Here is a 19,223-nt window from a genome sequence, read left to right as displayed (position 1 = left end):
GGAGACAAATGATTGAGTCCTGCTGTGTGAAGCACCATTGCTGTGACACGACTGGCATACATCTTATTTTTCAGACATATAGGTCAAACGGCGTCGGTTCAAAACACAGGCTTTGGCCCAGCTGATCCCAGGATATACAGTCATTGCATTGTTCCATTTGAGATGCACTTGGGGATCCTTTGGGAGGAAAGATGTTCTATAAAAGTAAGGCAGGACCTAATAAGACAGTGTCTTTTCATTGTGGAGTGCCTTATTACTTGGAGAAAGGGAGCTTGTAAAAGCAGCAGCATCTCAGGTCTGGGCTAAACTACAAAGTTAGGTCAACATGAGATGCCTTGTGTCGTCCTAGTTGTGCATGTGTCTACATTTAAGCTTGTCTCCCACCAGTGTAAGACCCTGGTGACAGTGACGCAGTAACACCACTCCCTGAGCAGCATTGAGCCATGGCCGATACACTGAGGTTGATGCAGCTATGTCAACGCTAACAGTGCCCCAGCAGCTGTCCCACAATGCCTGACACTGACTGCTCTGGTCATAATGGTGAACTCCAGTGCCGAGGGATCTCATAGACTGGATGCCTCCCCTAATAAAGCCCTGTGAATTTTTGAAATGTCTTTTTCCTGTTTGCCCGGTGTTGCGAGCACACCTACCAGCTCTCCATTGTGTGCAGTTGACCATGCTCCAGAGGCGCTCTGGTTTGGAGCAGACGGGAGATATTGGATGTCCTTGGCCTGTGGAGAGAAGAGGCTGTACAGGCAGAGCTCCAAACCAGCCGCAGAAATGTAGACATCTAGGAGCAGATTGCTCAGGGGATGCAGGAGAAGCGGTACAGCAGGGACCAGCAGCAGTGCTGTGTGAAATCAAAAGAGCTTCATCAGGCATATCAGAAGGCCAGGAAGGCCAACAGTTGATCCAGTGCCGAGCTGCAGACCTGCCACTTTTACAACGAGCTGCATGTCATCCTTGGCAGAGACCTACCACCACCCCGCAGACCGCCACAGATACCTGCAAGGAGTCCAAGTCACAAGCCCCTGGCATGACGAGGAGGAGGAGGGACGACAGGGGTTCCAGCTATGCCATGAGCCAGGACCTGTTTGACCATCACAGTCCAGCCAGTCCCAGCAGCTGAGCCCGATTTGGGGAAGGAACCTCAGGTAAGTGTGTAAATGTACTTCCCATTAGTGATGTACTGATGGCACCCCTAATATAACAGGACAAAGCTATTGACTTTTCATTCATTTACTTGTACTAGAAGAGGTAGCTGCAGAACTAAGAGGGGTAGAGTTATCTGCGTTTCATTCCCCTGTCGAGTTAGGCAAGTAGGGCTATACGAAGCAGTGTGTTTATGTACACTGGGATGTATCTTGAATCCTCCTGAGAGATCTCGATGAAACTTTCATGCAATCCTCTCCTGAAGGTCTCTAGGGATGGCAGCCTAGATTTCTTAGAATCATAGAATCTCAGGGTTGGAAGGGACCTCAGGAGGTCATCTAGTCCAGCACCCTGGTCAAAGCAGGACCAATCCCCAATTTTTGCCCCAGATCCCTAAATGGCCCCCTCAAGGATTGAACTCACAACCCTGGGTTTAGCAGGCCAATGCTCAAACCACTGAGCTGTCCCTCCCCCATCATCTTCTTTTGCACTAGACAATAATTTAAGCAGGCACCATTGCAGAACACAGGCTAGCAGCATATGGGGCTGGGAGGCTTCGGAATGCCAGCAGCAGCTGTGGTCTCTGTGCCTTTGTTACCCCCAGGAGCGAGATATCTGCTAAAATCACCGCCACCTGTGGAAAATGGTGCCAGTATTCAGTGTCTTTGCCCTGTACTCCTTGTTTCATGCAACTGAGCAATTCCCTCCTTATGTCCCTTGCCCTTGGCAGGCCATACTCACTGTGGCTGATGCTGTGAGTGGCACCATGCACAAGCTCTCTGAAGCAGATGTGCCAATGAGCATGTCTTGTGTAAAACTTTAGGGAAGCCAGGGAAGGAAGTTCTGAATCTGAACTTCTGCGTTCTGTTGTGACTATACTGACAATGGTACCTCTGAGCATTTCATCTGCAGCTGCTGCCATTGTGGCCTTGAGGTGTTCCCCCTCCACACCCCAGAATGCCTGAGCCAGGTAAGGAGGAGAAAGGAGAGAACTCAGGATGACATGTTCAGCAAGACGATTCAAGCCAGAGCTGCGTCAGACTGTGAGCAGGGGGCCTGGAGGCTGAATGTTGCAGACTGTGTGGAGAAGGACAGAGCAGACAGAAGAAAGGGGCAGGAAAAGGAGAGGGAGATGCACCAGGACTGGGGGCTTCTCCAGCAGCAAACACAGATGCTGTAGACTGTTGTGGACCTACAGGTTCAACAATCACATGCTCACCTCCCTCTGCACTTCATTGAAAACTCCATTATGGCACCTCCCTACATACCCTGCCCCACATATTACACGTGGCATCAGGGGCCACATCTCTACCCCTACCACTCCACCCTGGGGACATTGAAGACAACCACAACTTCCCATATACTGACCTGTGAAAGCCACAGTTGCTGTATGTGTAGCTAAAATGGACATGAATGTTCTTTTCCCTGTTAAGTTCTGTTCCATTAATTTATTAAATTTTTAATATTTGCTTGAAATGGCACAGAGTTTCCTTTGCACTGATGTTGTTACCCAATACAATTCTCTTTGAAAAAGAATTAATTTTTTTAGTTCACAACATATGCTGCAGGGCGCCTAGGGGTACTGAAAGCACCCACTCATTTGTTGTTGACAGTGTTATATTCATAGAGAAACACCAGGCACCACACAGTTCCTAACAGAATAGCAGGGCCAGGTAAAGCACAGTACACCACAATGCATTACTGTGACTCACCATTAAAGTGCTCTTTCAAAGTCTCTCTGAACTGTATAGCTCCACACTGAGTTTTTCTAATATCCCTTGTGCCTGGCAGTTCAAACTCACCAGACAGCCGCTCCACCTCCACCCTGGTGGAAACTTTTCCCCTTTTGCCTCACAGATATTATGTAGGACGCAGCAGGCAGCTATAACCATTGGGATTTTTTCTCACTGAGATCCAATCTTGTGAGTAAACAACACCAGTGTTCCTTCAGTCTGCCAAAAGCGCATTCAGCCATCATTCTGCACCCACTGAGCCTATTGCTGAATCTTTCCTTGGCGCTGCCAAGGTGGCTGGTATATGGCCTCATAAGCCAGGGGAGCAAGATATAGGCTGAATCAGGCTCATTATTGGCATTTCAACATCACCAGTGCTAATCCACTGGTCTGGAAAGAAAGTCCTTGCTTGCAGCTTTCTGAACGGTCCTGCGTTCTTAAAGAGGCGAGTGTCATGCACCTTCCCTAACCAGCCCACACTGATGTTGGTGAATCATCTCTAGTGAGCCACCATTTGCATAACCATAGAAAAAGTAGCCCTTTCTGTTGATGTACGCTGTGGCAAGTAGGTCTGGTGCCACAATAGGGCTATGCATGCCATCTATTGCTCAGTTCAGAATCCCCATTACTGCAGATCCATCCGCCATAGAATCATAGAATATCAAGGTTGGAAGGGACCCCAGAAGGTCATCTAGTCCAACCCCCTGCTCAAAGCAGGACCAATTCCCAGTTAAATCATCCCAGCCAGGGCTTTGTCAAGCCTGACCTTAAAAACCTCTAAGGAAGGAGATTCTACCACCTCCCTAGGTAACGCATTCCAGTGTTTCACCACCCTCTTAGTGAAAAAGTTTTTCCTAATATCCAATCTAAACCTCCCCCACTGCAACTTGAGACCATTACTCCTCGTTCTGTCATCTGCTACCATTGAGAACAGTCTAGAGCCATCCTCTTTGGAACCCCCTTTCAGGTAGTGGAAAGCAGCTATCAAATCCCCCCTCATTCTTCTCTTCTGCAGGCTAAACAATCCCAGCTCCCTCAGCCTCTCCTCATAACTCATGTGTTCCAGTCCCCTAATCATTTTTGTTGCCCTTCGCTGGACTCTCTCCAATTTATCCACATCCTTCTTGAAGTGTGGGGCCCAAAACTGGACACAGTACTCCAGATGAGGCCTCACCAATGTCGAATAGAGGGGAACGATCACGTCCCTCGATCTGCTCGCTATGCCCCTACTTATACATCCCAAAATGCCATTGGCCTTCTTGGCAACAAGGGCACACTGCTGACTCATATCCAGCTTCTCGTCCACTGTCACCCCTAGGTCCCTTTCCGCAGAACTGCTGCCTAGCCATTCAGTCCCTAGTCTGTAGCTGTGCATTGGGTTCTTCCGTCCTAAGTGCAGGACCCTGCACTTATCCTTATTGAACCTCATCAGATTCCTTTTGGCCCAATCCTCCAATTTGTCTAGGTCCTTCTGTATCCTATCCCTCCCCTCCAGCATATCTACCACTCCTCCCAGTTTAGTATCATCCGCAAATTTGCTGAGAGTGCAATCCACACCATCCTCCAGATCATTTATGAAGATATTGAACAAAACCGGCCCCAGGACCGACCCTTGGGGCACTCCACTTGATACCGGCTGCCAACTAGACATGGAGCCATTGATCACTATCCGTTGATCCCGACAATATAGCCAGCTTTCTACCCACCTTATAGTGCATTCATCCAGCCCATACTTCCTTAACTTGCTGACAAGAATACTATGGGAGACCGTGTCAAAAGCTTTGCTAAAGTCAAGAAACAATACATCCACTGCTTTCCCTTCATCCACAGAACCAGTAATCTCATCATAAAAGGTGATTAGATTAGTCAGGCATGACCTTCCCTTGGTGAATCCATGCTGGCTGTTCCTGATCACTTTCCTCTCATGCAAGTGCTTCAGGATTGATTCTTTGAGGACCTGCTCCATGATTTTTCCAGGGACTGAGGTGAGGCTGACTGGCCTGTAGTTCCCTGGATCCTCCTTCTTCCCTTTTTAAAAGATTGGCACTACATTAGCCTTTTTCCAGTCATCCGGGACTTCCCCCGTTCGCCACGAGTTTTCAAAGATAATGGCCAATGGCTCTGCAATCACAGCCGCCAATTCCTTCAGCACTCTCGGATGCAACTCGTCCGGCCCCATGGACTTGTGCACGTCCAGCTTTTCTAAATAGTCCCTAACCACCTCTATCTCCACAGAGGGCTGGCCATCTCTTCCCCATTTTGTGATGCCCAGCGCAGCAGTCTGGGAGCTGACCTTGTTAGTGAAAACAGAGGCAAAAAAAGCATTGAGTACATTAGCTTTTTCCACATCCTCTGTCACTAGGTTGCCTCCCTCATTCAGTAAGGGGCCCACACATTCCTTGGCTTTCTTCTTGTTGCCAACATACCTGAAGAAACCCTTCTTGTTACTCTTGACATCTCTGGCTAGCTGCAGCTCCAGGTGCGATTTGGCCCTCCTGATATCATTCCTACATGCCCGAGCAATATTTTTATACTCTTCCCTGGTCATATGTCCAACCTTCCACTTCTTGTAAGCTTCTTTTTTATGTTTAAGATCCGCTAGGATTTCACCATTAAGCCAAGCTGGTCGCCTGCCATATTTGCTATTCTTTCGACTCAACGGGATGGTTTGTCCCTGTAACCTCAACAGGGATTCCTTGAAATACAGCCAGCTCTCCTGGACTCCTTTCCCCTTCAAGTTAGTCCCCCAGGGGATCCTGGCCATCCGTTCCCTGAGGGAGTCGAAGTCTGCTTTCCTGAAGTCCAGGGTCTGTATCCTGCTGTTTACCTTTCTTCCCTGCGTCAGGATCCTGAACTCAACCAACTCATGGTCACTGCCTCCCAGATTCCCATCCACTTTTGCTTCCCCCACTAATTCTACCCGGTTTGTGAGCAGTAGGTCAAGAAAAGCGCCCCCCCTCGTTGGCTCCTCTAGCACTTGCGCCAGGAAATTGCGCCATGCCCTGCACATTGCTGAGAGTCACAGACTTGAGTAGCAGGAGACGATGACTTGCCCTGCACACTTGCAGGACAACAGCCTTGGCCCCCCACAGTGGATTTTCTAACTCCCAAATGATTTCTCACTGACCGGTAGCAATCCGGCATTACACGTGTGACACTGGTAAACCAGGTGCCAGCTCTTGCCAAGTCTGTCGGTGTCAGTTGAGCACTGACAGATTCATAGTTGGAAACCAGACCAGCTCACCTATGTGTTAATATTATTCAAGATAGGTGTTGAACTTGTAAGAATGTCTTTAGACTCTATGAAATGCTTGTAAATTCATGAATCTTACTGGTAATGTCTGTATCCTGCGCAACAAGGTAATATGTAAGTTTTGCTTTATCGTTGTAAAAATGCCTACTCTGAACTTTTGAACCTAGGCAGGAAAACAGGTTCCCCCACCCATCGAGAAGAACAATCAAGACTAAGTGGGCCATTATGGAACATCACAACACATCAGGTAGTTTAATGACCCTCTTACACCCACGAAGGTGCTACGTGATAGAAAGCATGTCCCATCAGCTTGAATTCTGGCAGAGGGAAACAAAGATAGCTGACGCGAAAAATTTTCCTCTCTTTGCTGTTTGGACTCTTACAAGAGATGCAGTAAAGAAAAAAAAGCAGGGATCCCCAAGGTCAACCTGGGTTAGCAATAAAAAGACATTCAGTGCTGACAGACTACTACATCTCTGTCATCTTTTTGAATCATAGCTTGAACTCACTTGTATATATATGTTGCCTGCTTTAACCTGTAAATAACTGTCTGATTTCTTTTCCCTAGTTAATAAATCCTTAATTTGTTTACTATTGGATTGGCTGTGAGTTTTGTCTTTGGTGTGAGATCTAAGGTACAAATTGACCTGGGGTAAGTGACTGGTCTCCTGGGACTGGGAGCAACCTGAATATTTTGTGATTTTTGTGTAAGTGACCATTTCATAGAATCATAGAATATCAGGGTTGGAAGGGACCCCAGAAGGTCATCTAGTCCAACCCCCTGCTCGAAGCAGGACCAATTCCCAGTTAAATCATCCCAGCCAGGGCTTTGTCAAGCCTGACCTTAAAAACCTCTAAGGAAGGAGATTCTACCACCTCCCTAGGTAACGCATTCCAGTGTTTCACCACCCTCTTAGTGAAAAAGTTTTTCCTAATATCCAATCTAAACCTCCCCCACTGCAACTTGAGACCATTACTCCTCGTTCTGTCATCTGCTACCATTGAGAACAGTCTAGAGCCATCCTCTTTGGAACCCCCTTTCAGGTAGTTGAAAGCAGCTATCAAATCCCCCCTCATTCTTCTCTTCTGCAGGCTAAACAATCCCAGTCCCTCAGCCTCTCCTCATAAGTCATGTGTTCCAGACCCCTAATATTTTTTGTTGCCCTTCGCTGGACTCTCTCCAATTTATTCACATCCTTCTTGAAGTGTGGGGCCCAAAACTGGACACAGTACTCCAGATGAGGCCTCACCAATGTCGAATAGAGGGGAACGATCAGTGATCCAGGAGTTCACATTTGCTACTGGGTTGGTAAACTCTAATCTTAGAACATAGAACTAGTTGGGATGTCTGCCCTGCTTCTGACAGTCTGCCCTGAGGTTGGCACTCTCAGTTGTGAGCCACTCCAGACAGTGTGACAGCACGTTTCCAAAGCGTGATCGCCACTTACTTCTCCACCGTCCATGCAGCCCTCATTTTGGTGTCCCTCCACTGGAGGGCTCAGCACACAGATCCAGGAACGTGGCCTTGGGCATCTGAAAGTTATGCAGCTAGTGCTTATCATCCCAAGCCTGCATTATGATGCCATCCCACCCATCAGTGCTAGTTTCTCGGGCCCAGAAGCGGCACTCCACCATTAGCAGCTGCTCTGTGAAAGCCACCAACAATCTTGAACTGGTTCTTGCTCTATCCCACAGCAATCCGTCCTCCAGGAAATCATTATATGCCTTACAGCTCTTCTTGTGACTCTGCAAAATGCCAGAGGATCATGTGTCCTGTGCTTGCAACACTCATGACAACAGTGCAGAGTTGTGCAGGCTCCATGCTTCTCTCAAAGGTGGCGGATAGCGAGGAGGGTCTTGCAGGCTCATGGGAATTTTAAAAGAGGGACAAATATTATGTGATATAGATGACATTAGGAGATGGAGACAGTTGCATGTCGGGAAGTTGGCCCCATGCTCCCAGTTACCCCTATGCAACTCAATTGCCCCACCATGCATTGTGAAAACTTCTCTGAATGGTGGCAAGTTGCACACTGAAATGCCTGCCCATGGTGCACGACACCATGCATAGAAACAAGCTCTCCTGGTGAGTAGGCGCAGCGCTGATGCAAGAAGCTAAGTAGGCATGTGCACAAGCGATATACTTACTGCTGCAATTTTAAGTTGATGTAACTTGTGGTGGCAAAAGTTTGTAGTGTAGACATGCCCCCAGTTAACAGATCTGCTCCTTGGGCCAGCTTTGCTCTTCCACTGCAGCAACTTATGAGCCTGAAAACCCAGAGCTGCTGACTCTGCCCCGTTCAAGGAGTAGAAGATGCTGTTTTACTGATTGTGATCCATCCCCTATCATCCAGTCCTACATTCTGGCAGTCAAAGGTTTAGGGACACCCAGAGCATGGGTTTGCGTCCCTGACCATCATAGAACCGTAAGGTTAGAAGGGACCACCAGGGACGTCTAGTCTAACCCCCTGCCAAGATGCAGGATTTGTTGTGTCTAAACCATCCAAGACAGATGGCTCTCCAGCCTCCTTTTGGAAACCTACAGTGAAGGAGCGTCCATGACCTCCCTAGGCAGTCTGTTCAAATGTCCTACTGTTCTTACAGTAAGGAAGTTTTTCCTGAGATTTAATCTAAATCTGCTATGCTGTAGTTTGGACCCACTGCCTCTTGTCCTGCCCTCTGTGGCAAAAGAGAACAATTTTTTTCATCTTTTTTATGGCAGCCTTTCAAGTATTTGAAAATTGCTATCATGTCCCCCCTTAATCTCCTCCTTTCCAAACTAAACATACCCAGTTCCTTCAGCCTTTGCTCATATGGCTTGCATTTCATCCCTTTGATCATCTTTGTCTCTCGCCTCTGGAGTGACTCCAAAATTTCTTTTTTGAGTAGTAACAGCTAATTTTGAGCCCGTCATTTTGTTTGTGTAGCTAGTATTATGTTTTCCAATGTTCATTGCTTTGCATTTAACAACATTGAATTTCATCTGCCATTTTGTTGCCCCATCACCCAGTTTTGTGAGATCCCCAGTCTACTTTGGACTTAACTATCTTCAGTAATTTTGTATCATCTGCAGACTTTGCCACTTCACTGTTTACTCCTTTTTCCAGATCATTCAGGAATATTTATTCCCACTGCCTATACCCTCTGCAGGTGGCTGGGGAGCCTCTGCTCTGCCTGGTCCGTCCCTTTGCAGGCACAGTCTGTGCTGCCCACCTAACTCAGGTGTACGGCTCCCAGTAGCACAGTGTCTGAGTGCCTCACAACCTGTGAGGCGGGGATGTGCTACTATCCCTTGTTTAAGTAGCTGGAGAACTGAGACACAGAGCGACTAAGTGACTGGCCCAAGGTCACATGGGAAGTCTGTGGCAGAGCACACATGGCCTGGGTCTCCCAAATCGTAGGCTAGTGTCCTACTCACTGGACCATCCTTTCTGTCCTGTTCCAGGGCCTTTTGGCTGTGAGAAAGCCATGATTACCCCCCTTTTTAGCCATGTCAGAAAAGCAGCCTTCATAATGCTTGGTGTGTGGGGTATTATTATTGGACTTTGCCAGTACGATCTGAAGCTGATACCAGTGGTTGACATTCTTGAATGTACAGCCATTAGGCCTCAGTAATGGATATGCATTTACAAAAGGATGTAGCTCCTCGTTGCTATTTACTCATACTGCAGTCGTAGCAAGAGCCCAGGGCCCCACTGTTTTGGAATGCTGCACATACACATAGCAAGGAAGCCCCTGCCCAGAGAAGCTTACAAGCTAAATACATAAGACAGACACAGAGAGAGAGAGAGAGCGAGAGCGGGAGAAAGGAAGCATTATTAGTCTTATTTTACAGATGAGGTGCAGAGAGACTGATTTGCCCAAGGACACATAAGACAACTGTAGCAGAAGCAGGAATTGAACTCAGAGCTTTAGTCTCCCTGCCTGCTGTTTGAACCACAAGAGCACCGGGATATTGAAGGCTAAGCTGAGACCTTGTTAGGCTGCCCGAGTCTCTTGAGTCTGGCATTCTCTCCAGACCAGCAAAAAGAAAAGGAGTACTTGTGGCATCTTAAAGACTAACAAATTTATTTGAGCATAAGCTTTTGTGAGCTACAGCTCACTTCATTGGATGCATTCAGTAGAAAATACAGTGGGGAGATTTATATACACAGAGAACATGAAACAATGGGTGTTCCATACACACTGTAAGGAGAGTGGTCAGGTAAGGTGAGCTATTACCAGCAGGAGAGTGGGTGTTTGTGTAAGCTTTCTGGCCTGCTGGGATCCTGTCATGGCTGGGAGATATTGCTGAGAGTCCCATCCTTCATACCTAAGGGTAAAGCTCATCTGTGCTGGCGACGGATCCTTCTCTGGGTGCCAGTTTGACTCTGTGGAATGAATTCCTTGAGGAACCAAGGAGCATCAGATCCCTCCCGGCTTTCCACTCTTCTCTGACCTCGCCCTCCCTAATATAAACACATAGCAACAGACATGGTTGTATTTAACCTTGTACCCCCCAAACACATGACCAAAACAAGACATCTCACTGCACACACTTCTCCCTGTGGAGACAGGAGGAGCGAATCAACAGCATGTGACAGATGTGTTGTCATGTTGCGTAACGTGCTGCTGGAAGGCGCTCAGATCACTGCAGTGCGGAGCACAGTATAAAAACCCACATAGAACAGAAAAGTTAAGTGGATGAGGCACTGGACTTGAGCTTGAGAAGACCGGGGTTCACTTCCTAGATCTGACACAGGAATGCTGTGTGACCTCAGGCAAGTCACTTAATTTACCCTGTCCCTCCCATCTTCGAAACAGGAATAACACAATACGTGTGGTAGGAAAGTAAGGATAAGATCCATTCACAATTATGAGACGCACCGAAAATATACAGACACAGGCTGTATAAGTACCTAGCTGCAGAGAATCTCTCTGGTGCTCACTTTTGAGAACGAAGAAGATTTAGCTGAACATTTTAGAACCTTGAGATTGAGATCAAATTCCAACTCCGGAAAGTGGAATAAGTTCATGTTTTTAGTTTTTTTATTTTTCTCCAGACCACTTGGCCCACCCCTAATCAACGCTGTCGTCTACACAGTTGCATCATACGCTTTCGAACAAACCCTCCTTCTTGAACACACAGGGTCATGTCTCTCGGGTTTAGCTTGCCATTGCCAATTTATTGCTAAGCACAAAAATGCCTTAGAGCTCCGTGAGCTGTGCAAGGAACGTGATCTCAGCGCGCCAAAGAATGAAAGCATTGTATGGGCAAGGGAAACAAGGGCAGGGACGAGCCAAGATTAATAAAGGATGATTCGCTGTGGCAGTTACAGAGGGAAACGTTAAAAGGAGCCACTTAAACGTATTACAGCTATAGTATTATCCCTTGCTGCTTTTGGGCTCCATGGGGAGGGTTAATAAAGAGTTGATCAGTAATTTCAGCGCAATGAGTAAGGCAGGATGCAAATAAGAAATTGGAAGAGGCCATCGCAGGAGGAAAATTCTGGAGCGATTGTAGAAAAGTGTTGTGTAGTAGAGATAGTTGGGAATGGAAGCTGTTTGGTCCAGTGCATAAGAGACCGGCGGGGGATTCAGACCTACATTCTGTTCCTGGTTCTATCCCCAACCTACTGTGTGACCTTAGGCAAGTCGCCTGACTTCTCAGCGCCTCCCAACCTTCATCTGTGCTCTCTCTTTCTAATCCTAGCTCTTCTGGGCAGGGACTATCCCTTCCTATTTGTTTGTACAGTGCCAGCCACAAGGAGGCTTTGAGCTTGGAAGGGACCCTAAGCACTAGCATAATATGGTAACAAATAATAATAAATCTTATTCCAGGAATTCACAGCTCATCTACCACACTATATGAATGGCTCACTTAGCATGAAACTTACCATGTGCAGAAAGGTAGTACATAGGTCTGGGGTTGGCTCATTGCACCAGGGTGAATTCTACCCTTAAACAAAGGCAGAAGTCAGCTCAAGCTTCAAAATTCAGATCTGCTAGGTCAAATGGCAGGCCATGTGGAAAAAGAGGCATTTGTTAAATTCTACAGCCACAAGCCAGTTCTTTCTTATTGTTTCCATGTGCTTCACTTGTCTGTATTGCAGTATCTTGTCTTATATTTAGAGTGTAAGCTCTAATGGGCAGGGGCCAGCTCTGTGTCATCTTTTTGTTGACAGTCTAGCACAATGTAGCTGGGGCCTTTAGGCACCAGAGCAGCACTGGGGAGGCCTTGCGGGGCTATAGCCATCCTGAAATTTGCCTTAACCCTCCCATAGCCACCCCTCCCAGTGTAAAGGTCAACAGCTTTTCCCCTGAGGTGCCCATGGATCTATACATTTTGTTGGTATTTAAATAGGAGACAAAACATTTAAAAAAATCTCAAATAAAGGTCTGGGTTGTGCTGGCCCCTTTGTGAATCTGGAAGTGGACGTGCCCAGTGCTCACTGCAGAATAGGGCTTAGCAGATAAGACTGTGCAGGTAAGAGCAGAGAGTGGAGGAACAATAATAATAGGGTGTTTCAGAGATGGTAGACTGCTTGCATTGTTCCTAGCAGTATGAAGTCAATCAGCAGCAGGAATCACAATGCCCCGCTGCTATCAGACAGCCGTGTTCTGTATGCAGCATGGCACAAGAGAGTTTTAAGAAGGGATAAGAAGGAGAAGGTGGATTTTAATGGGGCATTTTTCCCAGGGTAATGGAGCTACATTTCCGAGGGATGCAGTTCATGTATTATCTTATGGGTGTGCTCGTTACAGGCGAGTAGTTAATTCTATTCACTCTTATTCCCAAAAATATTCACCAGTGCTAGGTAACTCTTATCCAACACAAGGACATAACAAGAAATTCTATAACTATAGAAGAGCAAATATATATATATTTAGGGCTGCATTAGCAGAAAAAACAAGTGGGGCATTGCTAAGAGCACAACTGCCATGCCGGATTAGACCCAGAATCCATCGAGTTGCTGTTGCTGACAGTGGCTAGTACCAGATACTTCAGAGGGAGGTGTAAGAGCCCCACAGTACGTGGATGTCAGATAATCTGACCCCTGTATGGGTCTCAAAGGGTATGTCTATAGTGCAATAAAAGACCCACTGCATGGCTGCGGCTGGCCTGGTTCAGCTGACTCAGACTTGCAGGGCTTGGGCTTCAGGGCTAAAAGTTGCAGTGTAAACATTCAGACTAGTGCTGGAGCCCGGGCTCTAAACCCTGCAAGGGGTCTGGGTCTCAGAGGCCCAGGCTCCAGCCCTCGCCAGAACATCTACATTGCAAATTTTAGCTCCACACTCCAAGCCCAGCAGGCCCAAGTCAGCTGACCCAGACTCAGTGCCGTGGGTTGCTTATTGCAGTGTAGACATATAGCTAGAGATTGGCTTAAGCCCTGCACCAACATACCCCTTCCAAAATTTGTTGTCATTAATGACAACTCTGGATATTCGTGATAGCTATATAAAGAGCCAATCCCCCTTTGAATCTTGCTGAGGTCTTGGCTTACAGGAACATGCCCTGTCTTCACCATACGAGGAAACATAACAGATACCTGCCTTTTGGAAGGGGCGGGAAATGCGGCCAGCAGCTGCCAGTTGCAAAATGGCTGCTTGCGGGCCACAGCTACTTGGCAGATGCTCCTATGGAAAGTTGTTGTTTCGGTGTGATGCCTGTCATTGCGATACAATGGCAGTATCTAATCGGGCTGGAGGTCTGCGTTTTCAGAGCGGCTGAGTTCCTGCCGTTCCAGTTGGCTGGCTTCAATGCCCTCAGATAGTGTGGTGAGGAGACCGAGCTGGGAGAGTGGGTGCCAGGCCCATCTGAACACCAGGCCACTTAGGTTGTTAAATAGGGTATTTAAACCCTCCTGCAGGTGTCCCGACTTTTTCTTAAAAATGGGCAAATTGTCCCATATTTTCTGTCTCCCCCCACCCCAGTACTGGCGGGTCTTTCTGCTGGCCTGAGCCCTGCTCACCAGCCACCCTTCCACCAGCGATGAGTGGGGGGGGGGTCCAGTGGCTGATGGTGAGGGTGGGGGTGCAAGGCTGGTGGCGGGGCGAAGATGCAGCGTGCAGAGCTGGCCGCTCCCCCTGCTGGTCCACCAGCACAGCCCCCGCTACGTGCCGGTTCTCAGCCAGCAGGACCCCACCCCTCGTTCCGTTTCTGGCCGGCACTGGCTGCGAGCTGCGGTGGCTGGTGAATGTGGGCAGGTGCCAGGCGGCGGCTGGTTACCTGTGGGCTCTGCTGCCCACCCATCAGCCCTTTACATGCTCCCCCTCTCGCTGTCCTCTCCCTGCTTTGCCCCTTCACCCCCACAGCGCTGCTGCTCCTCCATGTCCCCCGTGGTGGGGCGCGTCCCACTCCCAGTGCTGTGTGGAGAACCAGCCCCTGGTTGGCGCGCTCAGTTCATCAACAGCCTGGCCGGCAGGCTCCTTCCTTCCCCTGCTGCCTCTGGCTGGGCCAGAGCCCCAGGAAAGCCCAAGACCCTGTGGCCTGGGGTGCTGGCCAGGAGGAGCCAAAGCCCCGCACAGCACTGGCATGGGGAAGCTTCTCTGCCCTTCAGCTAAGCTCTGGAGTGGTGGTGGTGGGGCGGGGGAGAAGCGATTTCCAGCCCGTTCATGCCCCGAACCTGCAGGCTCCACAGCAGGCAGGGGCTTAGCACCCTCTTCACCCACCCCCGCAGTCCTGGGTCCTGCCCCCAGGGAGCGCAGGGCTGCTCCGTCCCCTAAATACCCTCCCCTGCTGAGCCACCTCTCTGGCCGGGTTTGCTGAAGCCCCTGCAGTCAGGTTCCCTGGGCCCTGGTGCACAATGCATCCTTAGGGCTTAACCCCTTCCTGCCCATGCTGAAGCCAGGGGACAGGAGGCAGCTGGGTTATGTCCATGGCCAGTCAACTTGATGTTAATTTGAACATTTGTACTACATAGCTCTGATTGATTGCCATTGAACTCGCTTGAATACGAGTAAATTGACCAGATGTCCCATGTTCAGCATAGGGAAATATGGTCACCCTCTTGTTAAATCTAGATTTAGGTGCCCGACTTCAGGAAATCCTGGGCTAAATGGACCTGGCAAAGCCGGGTTGGTTTAACAGGCTTTGATACAAACAGCGCTGAACTTTGCACAGCGAGGTGGGCTACCCGCTCTGCGTCAGATAGAACATCTGTGAAGAAGAGCCCGAGTCACTCGTAATGGCACCCGCATTGGACGGCATCTCGTTCAATGCACTGGGGTTTGAGCCAGGGACCGAGAGCTGAAAAAGCACCTATGGCTACAGCTTGAGCTAAAGAGCTCCCTGGTGCGGCTGCAGCAGACTCACGTGCTCTTGGACTAAGCACATAATTATTTCAGGCTAAATGTCCCAGCACCACCTGTGTGGTCGTGGCATTAAAGCCACTCCATTCTGAGAGCAAACACAAAGGAGGCATCGGTGTATTTCCAGAGGTGACACAAGGAAACAGCTGGTCTAACACAGGCTGAAGAAATGGCCCTTCTTCAAATTAGATTTCTGATCCATTCGAAGACCAGCTTTTCTAGTCTCCTCTCTCCCCCATCGGATCAAGATATTCATCTATGAGAAAAATAACTTAAGGGACATTTTCTTGTTCAGGATTTGGGGGGAGGGATAGCTCAGTGGTTTGAGCATTGGCCTGCTAAACCCAGGGTTGTGAGTTCAATCCTTGAGGGGGCCATTTAGGGATCTGGGCCAAAACTTGGGGATTGGTCCTGCTTTGAACAGGGGGTTGGACTAGATGACCTCCTGAGGTCCCTTCCAACCCTGAGATTCTATGAATCCCTCAGCTTAGGACTTGAATTCCTGCTGTTATCAGTTTTATTAATATTTTACATAGCACTTTACAGTGGGGCTTTTCCAGCTGGATTTTGTGCTGGCTCGGCAACCGTGGAAACTGGAGTTTTCTGTTAATCCACAAAACAGGTACAGCAGCAACATAAATTTCCCCCATGCTGGGGATGGGCAGGTGTGGGCCCCATCCCAAGCCTAAGGGGAGAAGCCATTGAACCCAGGGCTCAAGCAAAGTTGGGGGACAACAAATGATAAAACCGAGAGGGGAGTGAGGGTCACAGGGTCAAAAGCAGGGAGCCAGAGGGGGACACCGAGTGAGAACGCCGACCAGCGCCCACTGCTCCTCGAAGGCATCCAGGGAGCCAGTGAATGCGGCCTGCAGGAACTCTGCCTGGCTACATGACCTAAGAGAGGATCCGAAATAGGCCCCACAGTCGCAGAGCGCCTCCCTGTCCAGCATCCTCCTCCTGGGATGGTGGATGGCCACCTTGGCCAGTGCCAAGAGGAGGTTGACCAGGAGGTCTTGTGATTTCGTGGGGCTACGGATGGGGTGTGCATAGAGCAAGAGATGTGGGGAGAAGAGCAGCCAGAACTTGAGGAGAGGTTGTGGAGGAGCCGGAAGAAGGGCTGCCACCTGGTGCCCTCAAGGTAAATGTGCGCCAGGATCTTCATCAAGCCACAGTAGGGGCAAGGGTCCGGGGGGGAGGGGCGGAGTGTGAACTGTGCCAGGTACACACACGTGCTCATGGCTCCTTGAAGGAGCTGCCAACTAATATACCTGGTGGGCCGCAGGACCAAGATGGAATACAGACTGGCTTACCAGGGCTTCTCACCCTTCACATATGGTAGAAGGTCCCGTCACTTGGTGTCAGGGTGGGACACAAGGAGAGGAAGTGAAAGGTATGGAGCAAGAGCGTGTACAGCTGTGTCCTAGGCGCAGTGTGGAAACAAACCCACTGTAGGTCATGCAGCCAGCTTGGGTTGCGCAGAAAGGGGGGTTGGGGGCAGGCTCACAGGGCTGGAGCCCAATGGCAAGGTCCAGAGGGCCAGGGGTGAGTGGGGAGCACCCTCGCACAGGACCCACTCGAGGCACAACACTCTGGTCACTGCAGCTCTAATTAGACCCTACCTCATTAAGAAGAGCTGTGCCTAATTGATGGGCTGAAGAGAACTAAGAGGCTAATTAGGCGGGTGATACAAAAGGCACAGGAAGAAAGTGGGGCAGGAGGGGGCAGAAAGAAAGAGCAATTGCTCTTCCCTGCTTGTCCCAGGAGCTGAGGGCTCCCTGGGACTGTAGGTGTGTGAAGGCTGTATAGCATATAAGGCTGGTGGAAACTCAGAATGTAAATAAACTGCATGGGGCATTTTACCAGCCAAAAGGTCTTGGAGCTGTCTGTGAACTTGAGCAGCGGCAAGAGCAAGCAGGTCCTGCCACGCTGCCCTAAGATTTTAAAATCTAACTAAAGACATGAGACGTCAGGAATTATTACTTTCCTTCTACAGATGGGCAACTGAGGTGCAGAGAGATTGAACCATTTGCCCAACATCACACCGGAAGTGTGTGTCAGAGCCAACAACTAAACACACGTGTGGCGGTGTACGCCCACTGGGTCCCAGCCCTGGGTCCTATCCGTGGCGGAGTGGTCCACCACTGGGTCAGCAGGGAATCCAGCTGCAACACGCTGACCTTACCCGAGTGGGAAATACCATTCACTCCACCTCCCTGGGCCACTTCCTACCGTGCTTCCTGAAGCTGTTGTCCATATGATGTCAGGATCTCTAGGCTCCTAGGTGCAGGTAACTCCCTGGGACTCCGGCTCCAGCTGGTCAGCTGCAGGCAACAGGTCTCCGGTCTGGGTCTTGGGATCTCCGGCTCCAGCAGGCAAGGGCTGTAATGGCTCCTGGGCTACAGCCTCCACCAAGTGTCCTTCCTCCTGGGTGGTCAGCCTAGACCAGCAGTTCTCAATTTAGTTATCATTGTGTTACCTGGGCCACTGGTTGAGAACCACAGCGCACCCTGCCCAACCCTCCCCACAGACCCCTATGCCCAGTGACCCCCGCCCAGAGACTCCACCACAGAGTGGGGCCAGGAGTGGAGCCCTGGGCAGGGGGCTGGGCGGCAGGGACCCCAGACCCTGCTGTGCAGGACTGGGTGGCAGCCCCAACCCTGAACTGACAGGACAGCCAGGCAGCAGCCTGGACCCCAACCCCATGAGGCTGGCCAGTAGCCCCGATGCTGACCCCAGACCCTCACCCTGTGGTGCAGCCCCCAGATCCCGGACTCTGCAAGACCGGTCAGCAGCCTCAGACCCTGGACCCTGCAGGGCTGGGTGGCAGCCCAGACCCTGGAGTCTGTGGGGCCGGCAGCAGCTGCAGACCCCAGACCCTGGACTTTGCGGGTCCTGGTGGCAGCCCCAGAGCCAGGATTTTGCAGGGCTGGGCGGCAGCGCTGGATCCCAGACTCTGCGGGGCCGAGCGGTAGCCCCGGAACCTGGACCTCATGGAGCCGGGCAGCAGCCCCAGGCTCTCACCACGCAGGGCCAACTGGCAGTCCTGACCCTAACCCCACCACACCAGGCCAGGCCGGGCAGCTCGGACCCCGCCGCGCTGGGTGGCCAGGGACCTGGCAGCCCGGACCATGCGTATGGCCCAGTGGCCTTTAGCACACAGCTGGGCTGCAGTTGTGTGCTAACTGGGCTGCATACAGCCCACGGGCTGAGAACCACTGGCCTAGACTGAGCTGGGCTGCTGTCCTTTATACTAGCACAGCAGTTGGAGCATGCCCAGCATGGTCTGAGAGGTGGGATTTCCTTCGCCCACAGTGTGAGGTTAACTCTTTCTCGCCTAGTGCGGGGTATGCACACCCCGTCGCGACAGGTTTCCCGAATCCTAGTTAGGTGCCTTAACCACAACACCATCCTTCCTGGTCTTGGTACGCCCACAGTCACGCCACAGTGGGTTACATCTGTTGGCAGATATTTCAGATGTGGGTGCTTTGACACAGGGGTATGTGTGTGGCTTGGCTATGGTAAGTAATATTGAGGGCAGTGTATTAGTCATGCTTTATCAAAGCTATACGTATTTAACTTCCTAATGTTATGCTAGCCACAGTGTTTATTAGGACGGAGAGTCACTGAATTGAAGAGGTTTGAAGGATTTCCTTTTAAACTCCAGTACTGTTTAACAAATGCCCCTCGAAGTGGGATTATTGTAACCCCATCTCTTGCCTAAATGGTAGTTTAAATTTCGACTTCATTTTCAATAAACCCTGTTCTACTAGGCTGCAACTTCTCCAGTATTTGGT

The sequence above is a fragment of the Lepidochelys kempii genome, chromosome 1 (genome assembly GCF_965140265.1).
Source record: "Lepidochelys kempii isolate rLepKem1 chromosome 1, rLepKem1.hap2, whole genome shotgun sequence".
NCBI lineage: Eukaryota > Metazoa > Chordata > Testudines > Cheloniidae > Lepidochelys > Lepidochelys kempii.
This window is presented reverse-complemented; position numbering follows the sequence as displayed.